Source organism: Lepidochelys kempii, chromosome 8, assembly GCF_965140265.1.
Source record: "Lepidochelys kempii isolate rLepKem1 chromosome 8, rLepKem1.hap2, whole genome shotgun sequence".
In the NCBI taxonomy this organism is placed as follows: domain Eukaryota; kingdom Metazoa; phylum Chordata; order Testudines; family Cheloniidae; genus Lepidochelys; species Lepidochelys kempii.
In genome coordinates this window covers 54,259,077-54,279,114 of record NC_133263.1, presented here as the reverse complement: position 1 = coordinate 54,279,114, position 20,038 = coordinate 54,259,077, and the positions used below count along the sequence as shown (strand labels likewise).

General features: G+C 47.5%; 1 long non-coding RNA gene across 2 annotated transcripts; it reads right to left on the bottom strand.

Moving 5' to 3' along the window:
- Positions 1–571: 571 nt before the first annotated feature.
- Positions 572–19,238, bottom strand: LOC140915934 (uncharacterized). Of its 2 annotated transcripts, none has more exons than XR_012160326.1 (4): positions 19,150–19,238; positions 10,011–10,179; positions 6,807–6,872; positions 572–3,162 (listed from the first exon to the last, which is right to left on the bottom strand). It is a non-coding gene; the product is annotated as an uncharacterized lncRNA (long non-coding RNA). The 2 variants fall into 2 exon arrangements; XR_012160325.1 differs by having other exon boundaries at positions 10,015–10,179.
- Positions 19,239–20,038: the final 800 nt, after the last annotated feature.

Sequence of the window (20,038 nt, the reverse complement as noted above, 5' to 3'; positions counted from 1 at the left end):
TCATGTGTGACACCTTACATATCATCTTTCAGATACAGATTCTGACAACAGTGTGTCAGGCCCGATGTGATTTATGGTATGGTGTTCCCTCTGGCAGTTGGCTTCCCAGGTTCGCAGTGTGCTTCACTGAAGGAGGCATTTCCCTTAGTAGTAGGCACAGTTCTTCACTGGCTTTCACCATCTAGGAGGGACCTGGATCTGCTTCACAGGTTATGACTTGTCACAGGTTAGGGCTTCTTGAACTTCAGCATGTGTGATGGGGCCAAACTCAGCTCGGAGTGGTGGGGCGGATAATACAGTCTGGTCTGGGGTGGAGTTTTCTCTCCCATTTAGCATCATATGTATACTGCTGAGCTGCTCAGCAAAGTATACCCATGACATCAGTTTCTCCCTAACACGCAATGGCAGGTTTTTTTTGCAGGTAACCACACATACACCACATCCCCACACAGCTGTTTCTGTTCACTGACAGGCAAACTGGGCTGCAAGAACTAGCAAATGTTTTCACCTTGTGACCATACTGTGAAGATACACCTCCTTTCCCAATAGGGTGTGAGTCTACCATCCCCTGTTCCCCTCTGCCCTGTGTGCTCTGGGGGTGCCCTATCCACATGTTTCAGAGTAGCAGCCGTGTTAGTCTGTATCCGCAAAAAGAACAGGAGTACTTGTGGCACCTTAGAGACGAACAAATTTATTAGCGCATAAGCTTTCGTGGGCTACAGCCCACTTCATAGGGTACATGGAATGGAACATATAGTAAGAAGATATATATATACATACAGAGAAGGTGGAAGTTGTCATACAAATTGTAAGAGGCTAATTAATTAAGATGAGCTATTATCAGCAGGAGAAAAAAACTTTTGTAGTGATAATCAAGATATCCGCATGGTGCATTCACAGGGCCTTGGGCCTAAGAATGAGGCAAGTCCCTAGGGTGCTGTAGGAAGGCGCATGGCTGGCACAGTATTTCTCAATCCTGCTGCTGCTGAATGGGCAGGCAGACGCAGGCCGTTTCCCTGAAGATGCAGACAAGGGAATGGGGAACAACAAGCTTAGTAGGTGACCCTACAAAAGCAAGGAAGAGGGTAACAGAACTTGTGGTCTTCAAGCCACCTCTCTCCCCCTACTACTCCTCCATGTAAGTGTGTGGGGTCCTATCTCCTGTCAGAGGGTGAATGGGTCCCAGGACTGGCAGGGGAGGAATTATGGAGAGAAGAGTCAGAGCCAAAGGCTGTTGGGGAGAAGAAGAAAGGTGCGGCCGGTCTAGGTCTTCTCATATTGGCTGTTAGTGCAAAGGTCATGCCTGCTTGTACAGGGTGTCTCCTCAGAAGCCTTTGCAATGAGGAAGGGAGCAACAGCCCCAGTCAGATGCCAAGAGAGGGGGATGGGAACTGCAGCACGACTTGTCATCCAGATAAAACCGGGACCATGGAAGCTGGAGATGGAGAAGACCTATTAGAATGATCAGAGTCCATTCCCCTGCAGGGGCAGGAGGCAGCCCCTGATTAGGTATTAAGTGGATACTAGACTTTTTATTTTAGCCAAATGGCCTCTTAGTTGACACCTAAGAGGAACTTTCTGCTCTGGAAGCTGTGTGGATCTTGGGGGGTTGTAAAGGAGATCACTGTAAGGTTCTCTTATGGCTGACTTCTCTGGCCCAGCTCACACAATGCAAAGACTGTCTCTGAATGACCAATAAATGCCACTAATGCAAAGCTGGCAGTAGGCACTGTCTTTTTGTGAGATGGGGAGGTGCGTGGGAAAGACCTGATAACAGCCATCCTGACCCTGTGTCGCTCCATGTTTTCAGCACGCCTCCTTGGTCAGCTTCAAGTGAGGAATCTTGGGCAAGGAGAAGGGGATATTAGTCGGAGTACCACACTGTGCACGGGCAAGCACCAAAAGTCACATGCTGCGTGTCATCTGCTGTGCTAGGTACCAGTGGCTGGCCAGCTGCTGAGTTTGTAGCTTCACATGACGTGGAAATGGGGTGCAAATTGGCTGTGAGCGAACTGCAATGCCGAGAAGTAACTGACCTGGCCAGGTGGCACTGGCGTCTAGTGCATCCGCAAGAGAAAGGAAATCTGAATTGTGTCAATGACTTGCATGTGTCACACAAGCTATAATTTTCTAGCCTAGGCACCTAAAGTTCATAGAATATCAGGGTTGGAAGGGACCTCAGAGGTCATCTACTCCAACCCCTGCTCAAAGCAGGACCAATCCCCAATTTCTGCCCTGATCCCTAAATGGCCCCCTCAAGGATTGAACTCACAACCCTGGGTTTAGCAGGCCAATGCTCAAACCACTGAGCTATCCTTCCCCCCCTTCCAGCTGCTAAATCCAAATTTAGAAAGAGACTTTGGTAACTTTGAACTGACAGTTAGTGGTGAGCACCTGCAGTTCCCATGGACCTCAGTGGTATTTGTGAGTTCTGAGTACTTCTGAAAATCTGGCCATTTTATCTCTGCCTCAGTCGCCATCTGTAAAATGGGGATAATACTATTTGCAGTGCACCTTGTAGCTAGGTGCTATATAAACCACATGATTTTAAGATGTCTGTACTTGCAAGAGAAACAGCTAAAGCACACAGGATTAAAGAGATCTCAAGAATTTATGGCTCCTCCAAACTAGCGGGGTTTTAAAATGTTAACGGGTGAGATACTTGTTATACACACATCTGTTTACCTTTCTGTGAAGGTGCACAGTAGTGCTATGAATACAGAACCAAGGTTGTTTGGGTAACCTGAACTCTGAGCATTCGTGTTTTACAGTGGTTGGGATTCTTTAGGAGTAACCTTCAGAGATTAGTATTTGTTGTTAACTTCCTGGCTTTCATACAGATTTTTTGTTCTTTAAAACTGAGGTTCTGTTAAATCCCCCCCACCTTCCACCTTGCTATTGATTGGCTTTTAACACAGCCTTAATTCCACTTTACACTCTTTTTGCTGAGGGATGTATATGTTCTATTGCAGCAGTAAAATTCCTGATTCCTCTCTACCTCTCAATGGGGTCATGGGGTGATCCCAGAGGGAGGAATTGGCAGTGGGAAAGGAGGCTGGGGATGTGATCAGGCAGCTGTCCTCTTGCTTCTTCTCTCTTGGGGTTAACTAACAGGTTGATGGATTTTAATGTTAATTTCTCCAGCCAGAGATCCACTCCTTGCTTTAAAATAAGAGAGAGGAAAGGTTAAAAAGAACTAAATTCAAAACAATTACGAAGCCAGCCCCTTGTGCGAGCCCAGACAGAGGAAAAGTGCTGTTTGGTGGGGCCATCACACTCTGCCTCCCATTTGGGCAACAAAACCAGTTAGAAGTCACATGCTAGGATCTTCTTTCAACAGCCTGTGTTTATGTTATGTGGGGGGGTTTTTTTGGGGGGGTAGGTGGGAGGGCCGGGGAGGAGCGTTTGACATAAATTCTGATTCCAGGAATCCTCCTAACACAGGATATGCAGCAGGGAGCTCAGTAAACAAGACGGAACAGCCGTCCTGTAATGGAATCGGTTCTGCGTATTAGCTGCTCCTTGCTCATGGACCTAATTAGCGCAGCAGCTTTCAGAGCTTGGACAGCTGGGCAGGACTCAGAGGGTTAGCACAGGGATGGGACAAAGGGAAGGGTACAAGGGTGACATCTGGGTCAAAGAGAGTGGCGGGCCAAAGACACCCTGGAGTGAGAGAAGCAGCAGAGAAAACCGATTCTTAGAACAAGTAGCGGTGGGGATCCCAAAGGTCTGGCTGGCTCAAGCAGGTGCCGGTGGACTAGAACAGGGCACGTCAGCATTCTCCCATGGGACAAGGCCGTGGTGCAATGTGATCTGGAGAGGGAGGTGTGGGTGGGGACGGGAGCATAGTGTAGACTTCCCGTATGTACAGTGACACAAGAGCAACAGCTCAAGTGCTCCAAACTACTCAGAACTATTATCGACAATGCTGCCGTGTCTGTGGCGAGGGGATTAGCACTTCTGAAACATAGGGAAAACTCAATCATGCCGGTTGCTGTCTGGTTTCTGATGACTCATTAAGGGCCTCTTCCCTCCCCTGCTTCTACCATACCCACCCTACTAATATTTACTTGAAAACATTCTCTGACCTCCTCTGCCTGCTTATCACCTCAGGCCCCTGAAGTCAGAAATAGCTGCTGGGCTGGTGAACAAACATTTCTTCCCCTCCCCCGCCCTGGTGGCTGGTCTGTCTCAGTAAGGTCACTGCCGTTCTTCCAAACTATCCACATTCATTCACAAATCACTTGAACTCTATGAACTGGTCCACAGCAGGATTCAATTTGTTCCCCATCTGTTTTCTTTCAGAAGTCACTCTTGCTCCTTTTTGGTCTTTAAGCCACCCTCTAGGAGGACGAAAGCTGCTTGGTGCTAGGTGTAGGAAAGCTTTGACCTCTGCTCTGTCCCTTCCCCGCCTGCCTCTCCTCTGCATAGATCCCCTCTCCTGCTGCTGCTGCCAGTTGGCTGCAAACTGGACAGACCCCGGAGAGGTAGCTGAATGTTTGGTGAAGCCATGTTTAGCAGGACGGGCACAGAGGTGGTCAGAGGCTGAGAAGGGGGGGTCGTGCTAAGCAGAAAACCAGAAGCTGGGTCTTCATATTGCCTGTACCCCAAACTCTACAGTGTGCATTCAAAGTGTAATGCAAGAAGCTAGCTGTAGAGCTGGTCAAAGTATTTTTTTTTAATGGCAAAAATGGCTTTGCAACAAAAATGGAAATTTTCATGAAAAAAAAAGTCCATTTTCATCAACTTTTTGTGGACCAAATAAATAAATAAATAAATAAAAGATTTTCTTCCCAGCTCTAGCTGGTAGGCACCACCCTCGGGCCAGCAAAGAGACAGCTAGGCCCCAAGAGACAGAAGAGACGGGCAGTGCACCATGGAGGGAGGCCAGCCAGCCAAGTAATTATATCACAACTGGAACCAAAATCCCGCTTACATCAGAATAGCCAGCACATTCCAGCAAAACCCTGGAGGAGAGCAGTGTAAGAGCCAGCCCAGCTAGATCGCAAACCCAGGGGGAGAAGAATCAATGGCAGGTGAATTAGCAGCAGAGCAAGTTGGCAATTTTTCAATGCAAGGTAATATAATTGGATAATGCTGATGTGTTGTCATGAAATGTTTCACTGAATCTACTACAAATTTGACAAAACTTTCTCCAGAACACAGGCAAGTTTCCATTTGAAACCTGCCAGCGTTTCAGGGTCCACAGCTCCAGCAGGAAGCATACCAGCTCTTGGAGTCCAGGCTGGAGCCAGAGCTGGGGTTTGGGGTTTTAAGGTCTCCTGGGGCTGACAGGTTCCCTGCCCTAGAGCAACTACGTGGGGCCTCAACCGATTATGTAGGGATGCCCCCATCTCGATGTCGCCCATGCCTGCTTGGTGTGGCACTCTGTCCCCCTCTAGTGGCAGCTAGACCAGCTACACAGTGGTTCTCAAACTGTGGGTTGGGACCCCAAAGTGGGTCCCGAGCCCATTTTAATGGGGACACCGGGGCTAGCGTGAAGTTTAAGTTTAAGAATCGCTGAGCTAGAGATTGATGAGCCTGCTACAGCCTTGGCTAATAGAGTTGTGTCTTTTAGCTCATGCTGTAGAGCAGGGGTCTCAAAGTCCCAGCCCGCAGCCCATCTGCGGCCCAAGAACCTCCCCACTGTGCCCTGTGGAGGAGACATCCATGCAGCCAGCTCTGTCTGCTGCAGGCGCCACCCCCTGCAGCTCCCATTGGTTGGGGGAGAGGGACAGAGATACCATCACTAGTCGCCGGGCAGACTCAGCCATGGAGGCTGAGTCACTTTTTTCCACAGTGAATATAAACAAGTCAAAATACCGAACACAACTGTCTGATGCACACCTTGCTGCAATCCTGAAGGTGTCAACTGCTCAGTCACTGAGGCCAAACATCAACAAACTGACAGAACTGAAGCGTTGCCAGGTGTCTGGCAAACACTAAAAACTCTCTGGCAGGGGAAGAATTATATAAAGTTGTATGACAGTTTTATTATTTTTAAGAAATTTGAAATAAAAAATACAATATCAATGTTTTCTTTTCTGAACACCTTCTTCAGTCACATTATTGGCCCACTGGAAGGATTTGAGGACTGGAACTGACCCTACGGTAAACTGAGTTTGAGACCCCTGCAGTAGAGGCTCATGCATTATGCTCCAGAAGTCCCCAGGTTTGATCCCAGCCAGGCATGGGTTGCATCTATACATATTAGAATTCTCCATCTTCTGGCACCCATTCCCTGGGTAACCCCAACTCCGTGAGTACCTGAGGACCAGTTAGATCACACCCCAGACCTGAGCACTCTTAATAAACATCTGAAATTGCCAACTTGCCTCCTAGGCTTCACCCGGAGGGAGTGACTTAGCCCTTTTATTGCAAGCTGACATCTGTTTCTAATTATTACCCCTTGTCTAACAAGAGGAAGAATAGGAATGAGCGCCTCTTTTTAGATGCTATCTTGATTGATTTTATAAAGAGAGACAAAGAGAGGGGGAAGAAGGGAAAAGGGTAACCAGCCAAACTGATTCTCCACCAGGTTTCTGCCATGACCTGGGTTCACTTGATTTGGTTATTTTTAGCCAATCCAGAAGGCACACAGTCTGGAATGTCTAAAATGTCTCTTTCTAACCAACTCCTCATCCCTCCCATGGGTTGGTCTGAAACCAACAGCTGAGGAGGGGCTCAAGTGTCCCAGCAACATCCGTGTCCAGGGTGATGTCAGAGCTGTACAGAAGCAGGGACTGTTCTTTCAGGCCTCATGATGATTACTATTCTAACCAGTGCAAAACACCATCATCCATTACCTCACAGACTTGCATTCAGGTCCAAGAAATGAGCGAAGGCTTCATCCTGGGAAGCAGCTGTGAGCTCTGGGGAAACAAGATCGGCCTGTTTGTAATGACAGAATTAAAGCTGAAAACAACAACACTTCAGGCCCTACTGGAATGAATGCCAATTGTAGCAAAAGGTATGATTGTTGTCATGAGGCTTTTTGTGCTGGTCAGTCCCTCTCTTTCTCCCCCACCACTTCCATTCTCCCCTCTCCCCCCTTTCTTCTGCAACACTGCCTGTGTTTCTTCTCTTGGAAAGCAGACACTTTACAAAGTGGTTAGGGGAGAGATCCCACTCCTGTTCAGGTCAATGACAAAGCTCCCATTGACTTCAATGGGATGAGGACTGATCTTTAGGGCCAGAGTTTTGAAGCAGCCTTTACATTTGAATGGGCAGGTTTTTTGACCGTACAGTTTTGGGGTACCCAAGACTTGTATTGGCATGTACAGACAGCTTTTGCAAGCCGACGTTGGGTAGGTAGACCTCTGACTCCCTGATCTAGATGCCAGTGGTGCATGCAAAGCCAAATTCTTGGAAGCCCCCAAGCTTGAGCACGTGTAAGCTCTGCCCCCAGCAATAGAAGATCCAGTTGTGGGAGCCCAGATTTAATAGCTGCTTCAGAACACTTGGCTTTGAATTTTCAATTTGTGATTAAGTATCATCTTTATCTATCTACCATCTATCTAGCTAACCTTTTTCTCCAGCCAAACTCTTTCAGTCTAATCCTTCAATTTATTAGGAATTATTTTCAACCTAACTTTCTTTACCCTGAAAAGTTTTAATATTTTATGTGGTAAAACAAAAACGAAGGAACAACACGAATCCCTGGGATTTTGTCTCAAACGTTGGTTACCACTGGCTGGTTTATTGAGGAGAACTGGCTGGTATATTGGGAATGGCTCAACCTCTTTGCTTCTGGAGATGTCCAGCCACTCAATTACAAAGAAGACCTTGGAGGGCTGTAAAAGGAGCTGATAGAAAGGAGCAAGAGAAGCTAGCTTAGTTGCCTCCATTAATAGCTGCTGCCATATAAGAAGAGGAGAGGAAATGGGAACCACCTTAGGGACTGGAGCCACCAGTTACAAATAATATACTTTCCTAATCTCACTCTTTCAGGTAAGCGACTGGCGGAGTTACACACAAGCTTGCTGCGACACAGATGGGGAAGTGGTCTCCAGGAAACTCTCACTATTGAGATGTGAAACTTTCCTCCTCCTCTCCCCCATATTTTGAAATCAGTCATGCAGCCTGCTTTGTGTAAAGTGCTGAGCTCTTCCCCAAAGCACCAGTCCAAGGGGATTAGTACTGCTGTGAGAGATGCAACCATTCACTCCCTGGTTCAAACCCAACCCAGGTCCCTACCTTCCTCTGGCTGTTCAGTGGGCTTGGTGAGATGACATCACAATTGACATTATTTGGCCTCCTTCTTGGCTGTCTCAGCAGAGGAGCTAAGGGCCTATAAGGCCCAAAGACTGATCTGCCCTCTTACCCAAGAAGTGATCTCTGAAGATCAGCGGGGAGGCACATTGGTGGGCAGGACAGGAGAAGCTTGCATTACGATTGTCCATGCGGTTCCTTCTCTGTGACCAGTTTGTATGGATGGGAACCAAGGACTGGAATGCCTGACAGGTCTGTATTAGCCCTCTTGCTACTGGTCTGGTGAATCTAATTATAGAATAAACCACCAGTTTGTGGGATTGTCTTCCCCGTTTCTTGCAGTCTTGCAATGGTGGCATTCTCAGTGTGGACCATCCCAGGCACCTGGTCACAAAAGCAGAATATCAGGGCTGGTCAAGTACAGTCCGCCTTCCTCCCAGGATTGCAATCAATATCTGCCCTCCTTCTCTCCATTCCCTTTGAAGGTTCCATATCTTCTTAAAAGCAGAAGTAGGAAAAAGTACCATCTGGGCTGGGCCTGCAAGATAACAAGGTATCATAGTCCAGCAAAGACGATGCATATGGGGATAGGGAGGATCTCAGTGTTAAGGAGAAGCTAGACTGTAAGGTGTAATGGTCTCACAGGGAGAAGACTGACAGATTCACAAACTGCATGAGACTCAATAGAAAGTCAGGGTGAGAGAAGACTCTGGGGTTACAAATTGTGTAAGATCCCACAACAGGAATAGAACTCCCCCAAAGGAGAGGACAGCAAAGAGGCTCCCAGGGAGGGAGCAATCAAAGCCCTGTCTGGTCAGCTCCACCCCATTGGGCAAGAGACCCATTTTAACATCAGAAAAGCAGATGTGCAGTGCAGAACTTGGGTCTCATTTGAGGGTTTTTGACATGTGGAATCTCCATCACTGGAGATTTTTAAGAGCAGGTTAGACAAACGCCTGTCAGGGATGGTTTAGATAATACTTAGTCCTGCTATGAGTGCAGGGGACTGGACTAGATGACCTCTCAAGGTCCCTTCCAGTCCTATGATTCTATGGAAGATAATGAGGATGGGTAATATCTGTGCAAAGGAAGCATGCTGATTCAGAGAGACTGGTCAGCTAGGCATATCCTAGGGGTGCTGAAGACAGGGAAAATAATCCAAATAGCATGGGGAGTGTCACACCAGAGGCAGAGCATTGCAGGAGGTTACCCATGGCAATGAAAGTTCCTGGCCAAGATGGAGGCAGCGTGGCCACCATGGGCTCTCCTCCGTGGGAGCTAGTGCTGAGTTGGAGCTAAGGAGGGAGTCAGCCAATGGCAGCAGCATTCCTGCTATTATTTGTATCACAGTAGTGTTTAGAGTCGAGAATCGGGGCCTCTCTGTGCTAGGTGCTGTACACACATGGGGCAGGTCCTCTGCCGGCATAAATTGTCATTGCTCCTTGGGCGTCAAAGCAGCGGTTACAATTTATACCAGTGTAGGATCTGCCCCACAGTGCACAAGAGATAATCCCTGCCCCAAAGATCTTACAATCTCAATACACAAGGGGGGGAGACAGGAAGCACTACAGTGCTATCCTGAAGGAGAGGAGAAGGGGGAGGAGGGGAGCAGCGGCCTCTTTGGATCTGCAAAGAGACCCTGGTTATGAGGCCTGAGTCAGCACAAATCTTGACAGATCAATGATAGGGGAAGCTTTGGGGAGTCAAAAGTTGCCAAGATTCTTGCCTTCTACTCAAGAAACCTGGCCCAGCTTTCTCTTCGCACACTAGACCATGGCCTGGAGGGGTGCAACACTTACCTACCTCTGCTAAACACCTTTCTGCTGATTCTGCTTCTCCCTGTCCCATGAGACCACAGGCAATGCTCAACACAGGAACATTAACACCTGTCAATTCCCCTCGATGGCTTCTAGTGTACAGGGGTCTTGCTAGTACAGTGCTGAGGATTAGAGCAGGTACAGGAACCAGCTGGAGGGTGAAAAGCAGAAGTAATAATAACACTTAGCTCTTATATTGCTCTTTCATCAGTAGGTCTCAAAGCACTTTACAGTGAAAATAAGTATCATTGTCCCCTTTTCTTACAGATGGGGAAACTGAGGCACAGAGCAGCCAAGTGCCCGAGGTCACCCAGCAGGCCAGCAGCAGAGCTGCAAATAGGTCACCTGAGTCCGAATCCAGTGCTCCGCCCACTAGACCACACCAGGGATAAGTTGCTAAAAGTTCAACAGCAGGATCCCAAAGCACTTTAGAGTTTGCATATTTACAGCAGAGATTACTCACCATTGAAATGCAGCCACCTCTGGGTGAAACATAGGAACAATTTTGTGCCAACAGCAGCATTACACCATGAGAGAGTGCCCCAGTACACGCTAGTCGCCTCCAGCAATTCAGTGTCTGCTAGCATGCCTAGCCTCCTGCTTGGGCATTGGTTCAGTAATGGCCCAGGGTACGTCTACACTGTAGCTGAGAGTGAGCCTTCCAGCCCAGGTAGACATACTTGAGCTAGCTTGCTAATAATAGCACTGTGCACATTGCGGCTCTGATCCAGACCTGGTCTAGCCACCTGTGCTCAGACCCGGGGGGTCAGGTGGGCTTGAGAGTCTGACTGCTGACAATGCCACAACGGCCATGCACCCTTTTAGCACCCTAGCTCGAGTCTGGCCAGTAGGAACCTGTCTTCCCGGGGCTGGCGGCTTGCTCCCAGCTGCAGTGTCGGCAGACTCTCAGAGGGAATCACCCTTCTGAATCACCAGTGACAATCCCTTTTGCAGTGTCCTTGGGACTCCACCTGCCACATACTCCCCAGGCTCGACCCTGTTTGGTTTCCGAGAGGTGATGAGCTCACAGCCCACCATGGTACAGCTACCAGGAAAAGCGTTACTGATGGCGTGGGCCAGCAAGAGCCAAACTCAGAATCTCTCAAGTCACCTTCGGCAGGGGACCCCTGACACCACGTCAAGAGTGAAGCAAAACAAAACAAATCCCAAAAGAGGCTCCAAAGAAGAGAGTGAAAGTTCTACCCTCATGCTTCAGATGGTAAGCCCGTAGGTTGTACAGCACCTAGCACAATGGGGTGCTACAATAATTAATGATAACTATTAGGGATTGGGATGAGACCTATGGAGGCTGGCTATCTTGTAGCTGTCCACTTTCTTGCACTTGCTTCAGAAGCATCTGGTGCGGGCCACTGTTGGAGACAGCATTCTGGATTAGATGGACCATGGGTCTGATTCAGTCTGGCAACTTCTGTTCCTAACTGGCTGACACAGATGAGGAAAGAGAGAGGGGACATCATTACCTTTCCCCTCTTCCCAGGTCTGTCGGGGAGCAATATCTAATGAGGTGGAGCAAACTGTCTTGCAGAGAAGTTTTGTGAGCCTGGCACCCACTAGCAGACTGAGTTTAGATTAACTGAGACAGGCTAAGATCTAAAACACAAACCAGTGCAGGACAAAAGTCAGATGTACAAACCCCAGTCCTATGTTGGAAACCTCTATCATCAGGCTACCGTCACCAGCTCTAGTATCTCTCTGATATGGGATTGTGGAGGGTACTTGGATCACTGAATAATTTACATGCTGTCTTGCTTGCACCAGATGCAGTTTTTTTGGCTGCTCATGTTTCAATCTGATGGTTGGCACAAACGAGCCAAATTGAAGTGCCGTTGTCTTGGCTTTTTGAGGGTTCCTCTTCTGTCCTTCCACCATGGGAAAGTGAAGACCTCAGTCCGTTTGAGGCACTAGATGGCTGGGTCGACTGCAGCTGACACACACAAATCTCGGTGTATTTTGTTTTCCAGGTCCATGATTAACCTGCCCTAAAAGCTTCATTTTGCCAGCTGGATGATTTCATTCTTTAGCATGTCAGCTTTTCCCTAGGATTTCCAGTGGATCACTCTTTTTTCAAATGCAGTCTGTCCTCTTAATAGTGGGTGAACGGTCAGCAGGTGAAAGGTTGGTTGCTCTTCCTTGTACATTAATCCTTCCATCTGTATTTGTGGCTCTTCAGTCTCTGCTCGGCTCAGGGAAGGTTCATGTTTCCCCAACCTCTACCCCATTAAAGTACAAAGGAAACATTCTCAGGTTTGTTCAAAGTCCCCTTGAAAAAGAAGCTGGTCGTGTGCTGACCTCATAAAGAAAATGTTTTCCATGACTTTGCTCAGTGTTTCATACAGGGCTCTGCACCTATAGCTAAACCACAGCTCATAGTCCATGGAGCAGGCCTGACTTTCTGAGGTCTGTGTGCATTTATGTGTATGTCTGCAATTGCACCCATGGTCCCTTCGGGCAGTTATACCTGGTTTATCAGTTCAGCTGTAGTATTTACAACTGCAAATCAGGCTAAATACCCCCTTCCTGCAAATAAATACAGACAAGTAAATGTACGGCAGATATACCTCTGAAGGATTAAACAAATTCACTTTAGTTGGGGCTGTGTCTTTCTTGTGTTCACTGTTTGCAAATGTTCTAGTGAACATTCATATTCATCCAACCAGCACATTTTACGCAAATATTGCAGACTATTTGCGGAAACTCATTCTGAATCACAAGAATCTGCTGCAGAAATCTGATTCTAACAGTTCTCCTCGTCCTTTCAAGGACCATGTGACCTATGTGTACTATCAAAACAGCTTGGATGTTGAATATTGCACACTTTTCTAATGAATTGTTCATGAACCAGCTGTGGACCAAAAGTTAGTTGCCAAAATTACCTGGCAGGTCATTTCAAATCTCAGAAAAATTGGAGAAAACTGCAATCTGTTTGTGACCAATGCACCACCAGCAAAAGAGGTGACATTCACTGACTCATTATTAATAATTCACTCAGCTGTGTTAAGGAACTATCCTGAACTAATAAGGAGTGGACAAGATGATCCAATAGATATTTCCCCACTCCAGCTTCTCTGATTCTCTTATAATACCATGGTTGCGGTTTTTTGTACATATTTGTCTGACATCTAGGAAGTAAAATAGGGTCCTTAAAGCTGATTGGAATATAAATGTGTATGGCAGCTCCTTCTGCTGCTGCTGATCAGCGAGGGGGCCTGGCCACTCTATTTACAGTTCAAGCCTATATGGGTGCTGAAGTTCAGAGCTATTCCTAGACAGATCAATAATTCACAACCACTAAAGTTCAGTGCCTTTCTCCCAACCCCACGGCGCTGTAACGAGAGACGTTGTCATTTTCCTGGACTTTGAAAGCACGGAGGGGCTGGGATGCGTTTGGTTATCTCCCAAAACCATTCAGTGGTTGAAGGGGGGCTCCTGGCAGATTGCATTTCATGTCATCAGTTATGCGATTGAATCCACAGGGCACCCCCTTGTGGCAAAGGAGGCAAACTTGAATGAACAGAGAATGAGATGCACATATTCTGATTGTGAGGGTTGGAAGTGCCTAAGGGCCCTAATAATTATACATAGACTAGCGGAAGCTTTTGTGTCTTGGTTTGGCAGCAGAAAGAAAAAGACTAGTAATTTCACTGAGCTTTTTAAAATTCTTCTTTAGTCATCTCTTATGTGTCACAGAAATATCTCTGCTCACGCTGACTTGCATGCAGGTACACGCGTGCACACACACACACGAGTTGCAACGACTTGTGTATGCTGTAGGGGGTTTTATATGTCACACATCGGGGTTCACATTTGGTTAGATGTATAAATATTATCCACTCTGCTTCCAGGCTCCTCTTTGGGGCTATAGCTCATTTTGAACAGTTTTTGGGAGAGGGAACGGGGGGTAACTTCACTGCAGTGTAGTTGTTTGTTCTGCATTCCGTGCAAACAATAAAACATCTGTTCTTGAGTCCAGCAGCTGGCCTAAAGTGAAATGACGTTAGCATTAATTATCCTCTGGGATGTGGGGGACAGGGCGATGGTGCAGAGTTCCTTAACAAAAAAATAGCAAACCAAAACAACAGCTTGTATGTCTGTATTAAATATCCCAGCCTACGCTCAAATAACATGCTTGCTCAGGGGTGAACCAAGAAACGCCAGAGCTTGAAATGCAGGGGGGAGACTCTAGCCTTATTTTAAACACATAAAATGAGCTTGGGCCATCTCTCAGTCTTATGCCAGCACATCACCACAAGGTTCAGTGGGGATACATCAGTGGCATGGATTGGAGACTTGGGCTATATAGTTATGATGAGAAGCTTCCGCAGTTGATATAGAAATTATGGACCTTTCAAAGTATTACAGGAATGGTGAGTTCATGAATGCACAAATTACAACTATTTTAATCTAACACGTTTCTATTCAAAATATGTGATGCTCTCAACAAGGATCCAATCCAGCACCCACTGGCATGATGGAAAGACTCCTATAGACTTCAATAGGTTTTGGATCAGGCCTTAAGAGAATCCAGTAGAGATAGACAAGAAACCAAGAACTGTGTGGCAAATTGGACCTGTACGTGATGGCAAAAACCCTTGGGTTCCGGAGCTCCGTGGTGGCATAGATTGGAAATGCAGCAGCTGCTTCAGGTACATTAAAAAATGGAGGCTTTAATTTGATTAACTATGCAAAGGAAAATCAGTGCGGTCTCCCTTATTTCTTTTGTTATTAAATTCCGTTTATTTCGCACTGGCCCCCAAGTGGCAGTATGCCACAGAGTTTTGTACTAAAAATTAGACTGAATCGGGAAATGTTTTTTGGTCTGGTAACACATCGCGATGAAAGCAAATAAACATTTTCATCAAAAGTTTTCTTCAACAGTTTTTGGGGGGTTGTCCAAAAAAATCAACACTAAACATTTTCCAGCAATAGCCATCCAAAACCAGCTGGGTTTCAAGATTTCATGGTTTTGATGAAAATCCTCCAAATTTTGTCAAAAACAGACTTTACCACAAAACATCCATTTTGATTAAAGTCAATTTTGTCCCCCCACCCCACCCCCCAAAAGGCCTGACTGAAATTTCCACTAGCTCCACTGGTGTCTTGTAGACACTGTTATGGGGAAGTGGAAGATTTTGGCAGCTCAGAAGGGGACCATTGGCGTTCATGGACACCAAGAAGCATGGAGGAGGCAGGTTTGGTCACTTTGGAAGTGGATGATGTTTTGGCTCAGGGGAGAGTATGAATTTCTGTTTTCACTTCTCCTTATAAGCAGGTCTGGACGTGGTTTTAAATTTTTGAGAGTGAGGCCTTGAACTCCTAAATTTCCTTCCTCAGCAACCCTTAACAGCAACCAGGTGTCTTTGTGCCTCCTGTCCCTATAGCTTTCCCTGCAGCTAATGAATGAATCGCTCGGTGTGTCTGCTAGGATGATCAGCAGTGAAATAGCTGGTAATGTTGACATTCAAATTGTCATAATTAGGTTTCACAGTCAAGATCCCATTCAGGTCAGTGGGGCAGTTCACATCTCTCAGAGCGATTGTTTCAGGCTGTCTTCAGACTGAGGCTGACATTGTTGTATTGGTTTACATTTAGTTCACAGCTGGTAGTATTGCTATGCAACTACAGCCAGGTAGGCTACTTCTGCCCCCGCCCTCTCTCTCAGTCAGATTGTCCTCACCACCAAGGCAGCTTCCTTCTGCTGTTCCCCATGCCACCTCTGCACAACACACCTCCAGCACACAATATGTGGAGGTGGGAGGCATCTAGAGAGAGGAGAAAGCACCATATGTCTCTGTGACTGGTTTTCAGACAGGAGCAGCCAAGAACTAGTCACAGGATTCCCTTTCTCAGCTCCACTGAGGGACATGATGCTGGGAGCTCTGATGTAGACAAGGATCCTGCAGCAGCCAGTGGTTGTAACACTCTGCGGTTTAGATTGTGCTGAGTCAGTCCAGGCTGTTCAAGCCTCAGCCAAACACGCTGAAACTGCTGCTCCAGGAACCTCCCAGAGGCCTGCCCCTTACTGTGAGTCGAGCAAGCTCTGAGTCAATGATGATAGAGTGGGCTCTGCAGTAACAGCCAGAATGAGCTGGCTGCGATGCAGCAAGACCAAATCCATAGCGTAAGAGCATGTGAAATTTGTCAGGGCAGCAGCCAGATTTTGAAAGTAAACATACGTTAAACAGTGAAGGCCAGAGGGAGGATAAACAGAAAACCACCTTATTCAAGAAAGACCCTTGGCAGCCGCCTGCAATAAAGAGGGAAAGTGTAGATGAGCTGGAATGCTTTGTTTAGTTTATATTTAGCGCTGAGCAACGTCCCAGTAGAATTTCAGGATCCATAAATAGGCACTGATGCAGAAAGGCACCTAAGCATGGCAATCAGGCCTTGTCTATCCTAGCAAGTTGTATTGCTTTAACTATACTAGTGTAGGTAAAGCGGTCCAAGCCTCTGCGTGTGGGTGCAGTTATACTGGGCTAAAGGTGCTTTCTACCAGTATAACTATATCTGTATGGGAAGCAGGGCTTTGGAGCAGAGCCTGGAGCTGGAGTGCAGAGCAGCTCCGGAGCAGTGGAGCTGCAGGTTTTTGCCTGGAGCTGGAGCGGAGCCAGAGCACAGGTCCAAAGCCCTGATGGGAAGGAGACTAGCTATACCAGTATTCGGCATCTTTTATACTGGTATAACTGCTTCCACACTAGGGCTTTTGCTGGTATAACTATATTGGTTAAAAAATGCCACCCCCTCACTGAAATGAGTATATAGCTGTAAAACTTTCAAGGGGAGACCAGGCTTAACTTTAACTGGTGTCAATGAGACGCCGTACATGTGTAAAGCTAGGCATGTGCTTAAATACCTTGCAGATGCAAGGCTGTGGAGATCAGATCTAGCTGGCAGGATTTCTTTTAGTTTCGTCTTCTTATGCATGTCACATAGGGGCAAGGCAATAGCTCAGATTAATAAACCCCCTGGAAGGAAAAAAAAAGCAATGACAATTTGTCTGCAATGTTGCATCCCTGGGAGATTTCAGAGTAGCAGCCATGTTAGTCTGTATCCTCCGAGCATGCTCAAATAAATTTGTTAGTCTCTAAGGTGCCACAAGTACTCCTTTTCTTTATCCCTGGGAGAGTGGCTTTTAGCTCCCTTGGTGGTGATGGCCCTGTATTGCCCCAGTCCCCACACACATTCCCAGCAGCGTGTCTCCAGGGAGTGAGAGCATAACGATTTCTGCAGGCTCATGCATAAATCCTGCCTTCATAGTTCATAGACTGCTGGTATGGCTCTCCACTCATCCACCTGCCCACAGGCCACCTGTTTAATATCCTACCGAGAGGTCGCGAAACTTAGACCGTACAGGCACAGGTGTGTGGTCAAAGCAACACCGGCAAATCAGCCTTTCATGTTCTTAGCTTCCCACCTTCTTGAACAACTGACTCCTTTGTAAGACACCTCAGCTGAAGGAATAGGAGCTATGCTGTGTTATGTAAGACTGAAGACAAACATCTGCTGGCACGACTTCGCCCACGCCTTTTGCTTGTCTTTTGCTGTAGGGATTGCAATATTGTTTTGGCATAGCAGGTCAGGCAGGTTTGCCAAAGTTAATATGCCGTTGGCCTCCTTCACCCCTCTGTTACAATGGTTTTATGCCAATGTAAATTCATTCACAACTATGGGCTAGCGTGTATGCTGGGCACATATTCTGCAAGCACAAAGGGGTACAGAAGCTGCAAAGGACCTGATTGCAATGCCCTAACCCTGTGGCTGGTTCTACACTGCCCCCAACCCCCAGATTAGTGCAAACTAGAGGCTCTCCTAATCTGCACTTTCTGGCCACAAGCCCCCAGGGGCCAATGACCAGCCAACATATCAGAGCACAACATGCTGTGGGCACATACTTTGGTGGAGTGGCTGCTAAATCAGGGAACAGCAGCTAGGGAGATCCAGCCAGTTTCTGTCCCTCTTTCAATGCCAGTGCAGCACAAAAGGCATGGAGTGGGCCAGAGAGCCTGGATTAACACTAGTGTTAAACTGTATAGTGTGGTGGAGAATCCGGTTCCTTCTATATAGAGATATATATAGGAAAGGATTAACAACAGAAGTAATGGGGTGGGTAGATTGAGTATGATGGGCCTGATTCTCCAGTGCCTTTCACTTAGTGCAGCCATTTACCCCAGTGCAAAGCAGGTGTAAAATGCTGCCAGGTCTGTGTGGTAGTATATGCCCTATACCTTACACTCACTTTTTGCTGGTGTAAATGACACCCCGGGGTGCAGGCACTAGAGAATAAGGCCCACTGAACCTGTTACCTATTCCTGCCCCAGCTCCCCTCTAGCCCCCACTTACCTACACTATTCCGTATATTGGTGGGTTATATATTTCATTGCTTATGTAGGCTGAGCTGCACACCCAGCGAGGGGTCCTTCTTCCCCACTATGACCAGGCCCCACACCTGCCTCAGAGAGAGGCTGGCCAAGGTAGGGTATGAGATGAGAGGCCTGACTGGTAGGGTTGCCAAATATCTAATCCCTGAAAACTGAATACCTCTGACCTGCCCTCTTCCCCTGAGGCCCCACCCCCTGCCCCACCAATTCACCTGAGGCCCCACCCCCTACCCCACCTGTCCCCCTATTCCCATCACTTGGTTTCCACCCTCCCTGCCCTTGTTGCTCGCCTCCCCAAATCCCCCAGGACTCACCTGCCGCCTTCAGAGCCCAGCTGGGAGGAGCTGATGTGGAGCCTGCCCACCTGTCCAATTGGGGCACAGCAGGGCATGGTTGGGGTCAGTCCCCAGAATGAGGGGGTGGGGTGGAAAAGCAGGGAAAAGCAGCACGGGAGGGCATCCCTGGAATGAGGGCCCAGGGAGGGGAAATTGGGGCATAGTGAGGTGTGGGGGGTCGGTCCCTGGAGCGAGGGGCCAGGGTGAGGAAATCAGGGCAAATTATGATGTGGGGTGGGGGGTCCATCCCTGGTGTAAGGGGCTGGGGAAATCAGGGCACAGTGGGGCAGGGGGGTGGCTGTCCCTGGCGCGAGAGGCTGTGGAAATCAGAGCACAGCGGGGTAGGGGGCAGACAGGTTTAAACCTCCCCCAACCAGATGCTGCCAGTACCTATTTTGGAGCCTGGTCCGGGAGGCAGCCAGTTCTCTTCATCAGGCTCAGGGTTGGGAAGAGCAGCAGCTGCTAAACCGATCCGCTTGTCCAGGCTTCAGTAGCAGCTGCTGCTCTTCCCCTTCCCCGTGGCAGAGGCCAGTTACTGCAGGTAATCAGACTTTTAGCGTCCGGCAGCTGCCAGTTTGCCTTTTTGACCGGACGTTTTGGTCAAAAACAGGACACCTGGCAACCGTACTGGCTGGGGGGGGTGGACAGATTGGAAGGGCCAGGGCCGCTGGGGCGTGTGTGCGTTTTATATGTAGTAGTGTGTGGTGATTTTTGCAGACAGTACTTTGGGATACTTGCAAAACTCATGTGGCAAAGTCATGTACGTGTAAGTTTTATTTAGCTGATTCAAAACAGGGACAAAAAAACCCTCTTTTATTTCATTGACGAATATCAAACAGGGGCTAATACAGCCTCTAGTCCACCACATACCATTATTCATGTGGTCTAGGCACTATGAGAAATTAGCAAATTAGAGAAAAAGTAATACAGAAAATATTTTAGAGTTGTAACATCTGTATTAATACTGTTTTTCACAGCTGGCTGTCTTTTGAGCCAGATGCTGCAATACCTATGCTCAGGTCTCAGGAAATAGTCAAACGAACCCAATTTTCAAACCTCTGAAACAGCTTTCCAATTGAGCACAACATCGTGATTATTTTAGGTCTGACCTCACAGAGCAGCTCGGGCTAGATACAAATGCTGTATCTCCGCTCCCCTGGAGCCTGGAATTCTAGCTCTCCAGTAGGCTAACGCATGATGTGCTTCTGGCCTTGTGAAATATTGGACTTTAAAAATGTCACTGATCCCGTTGTGAAATTTGTCAGCCCCACTCTTTAGA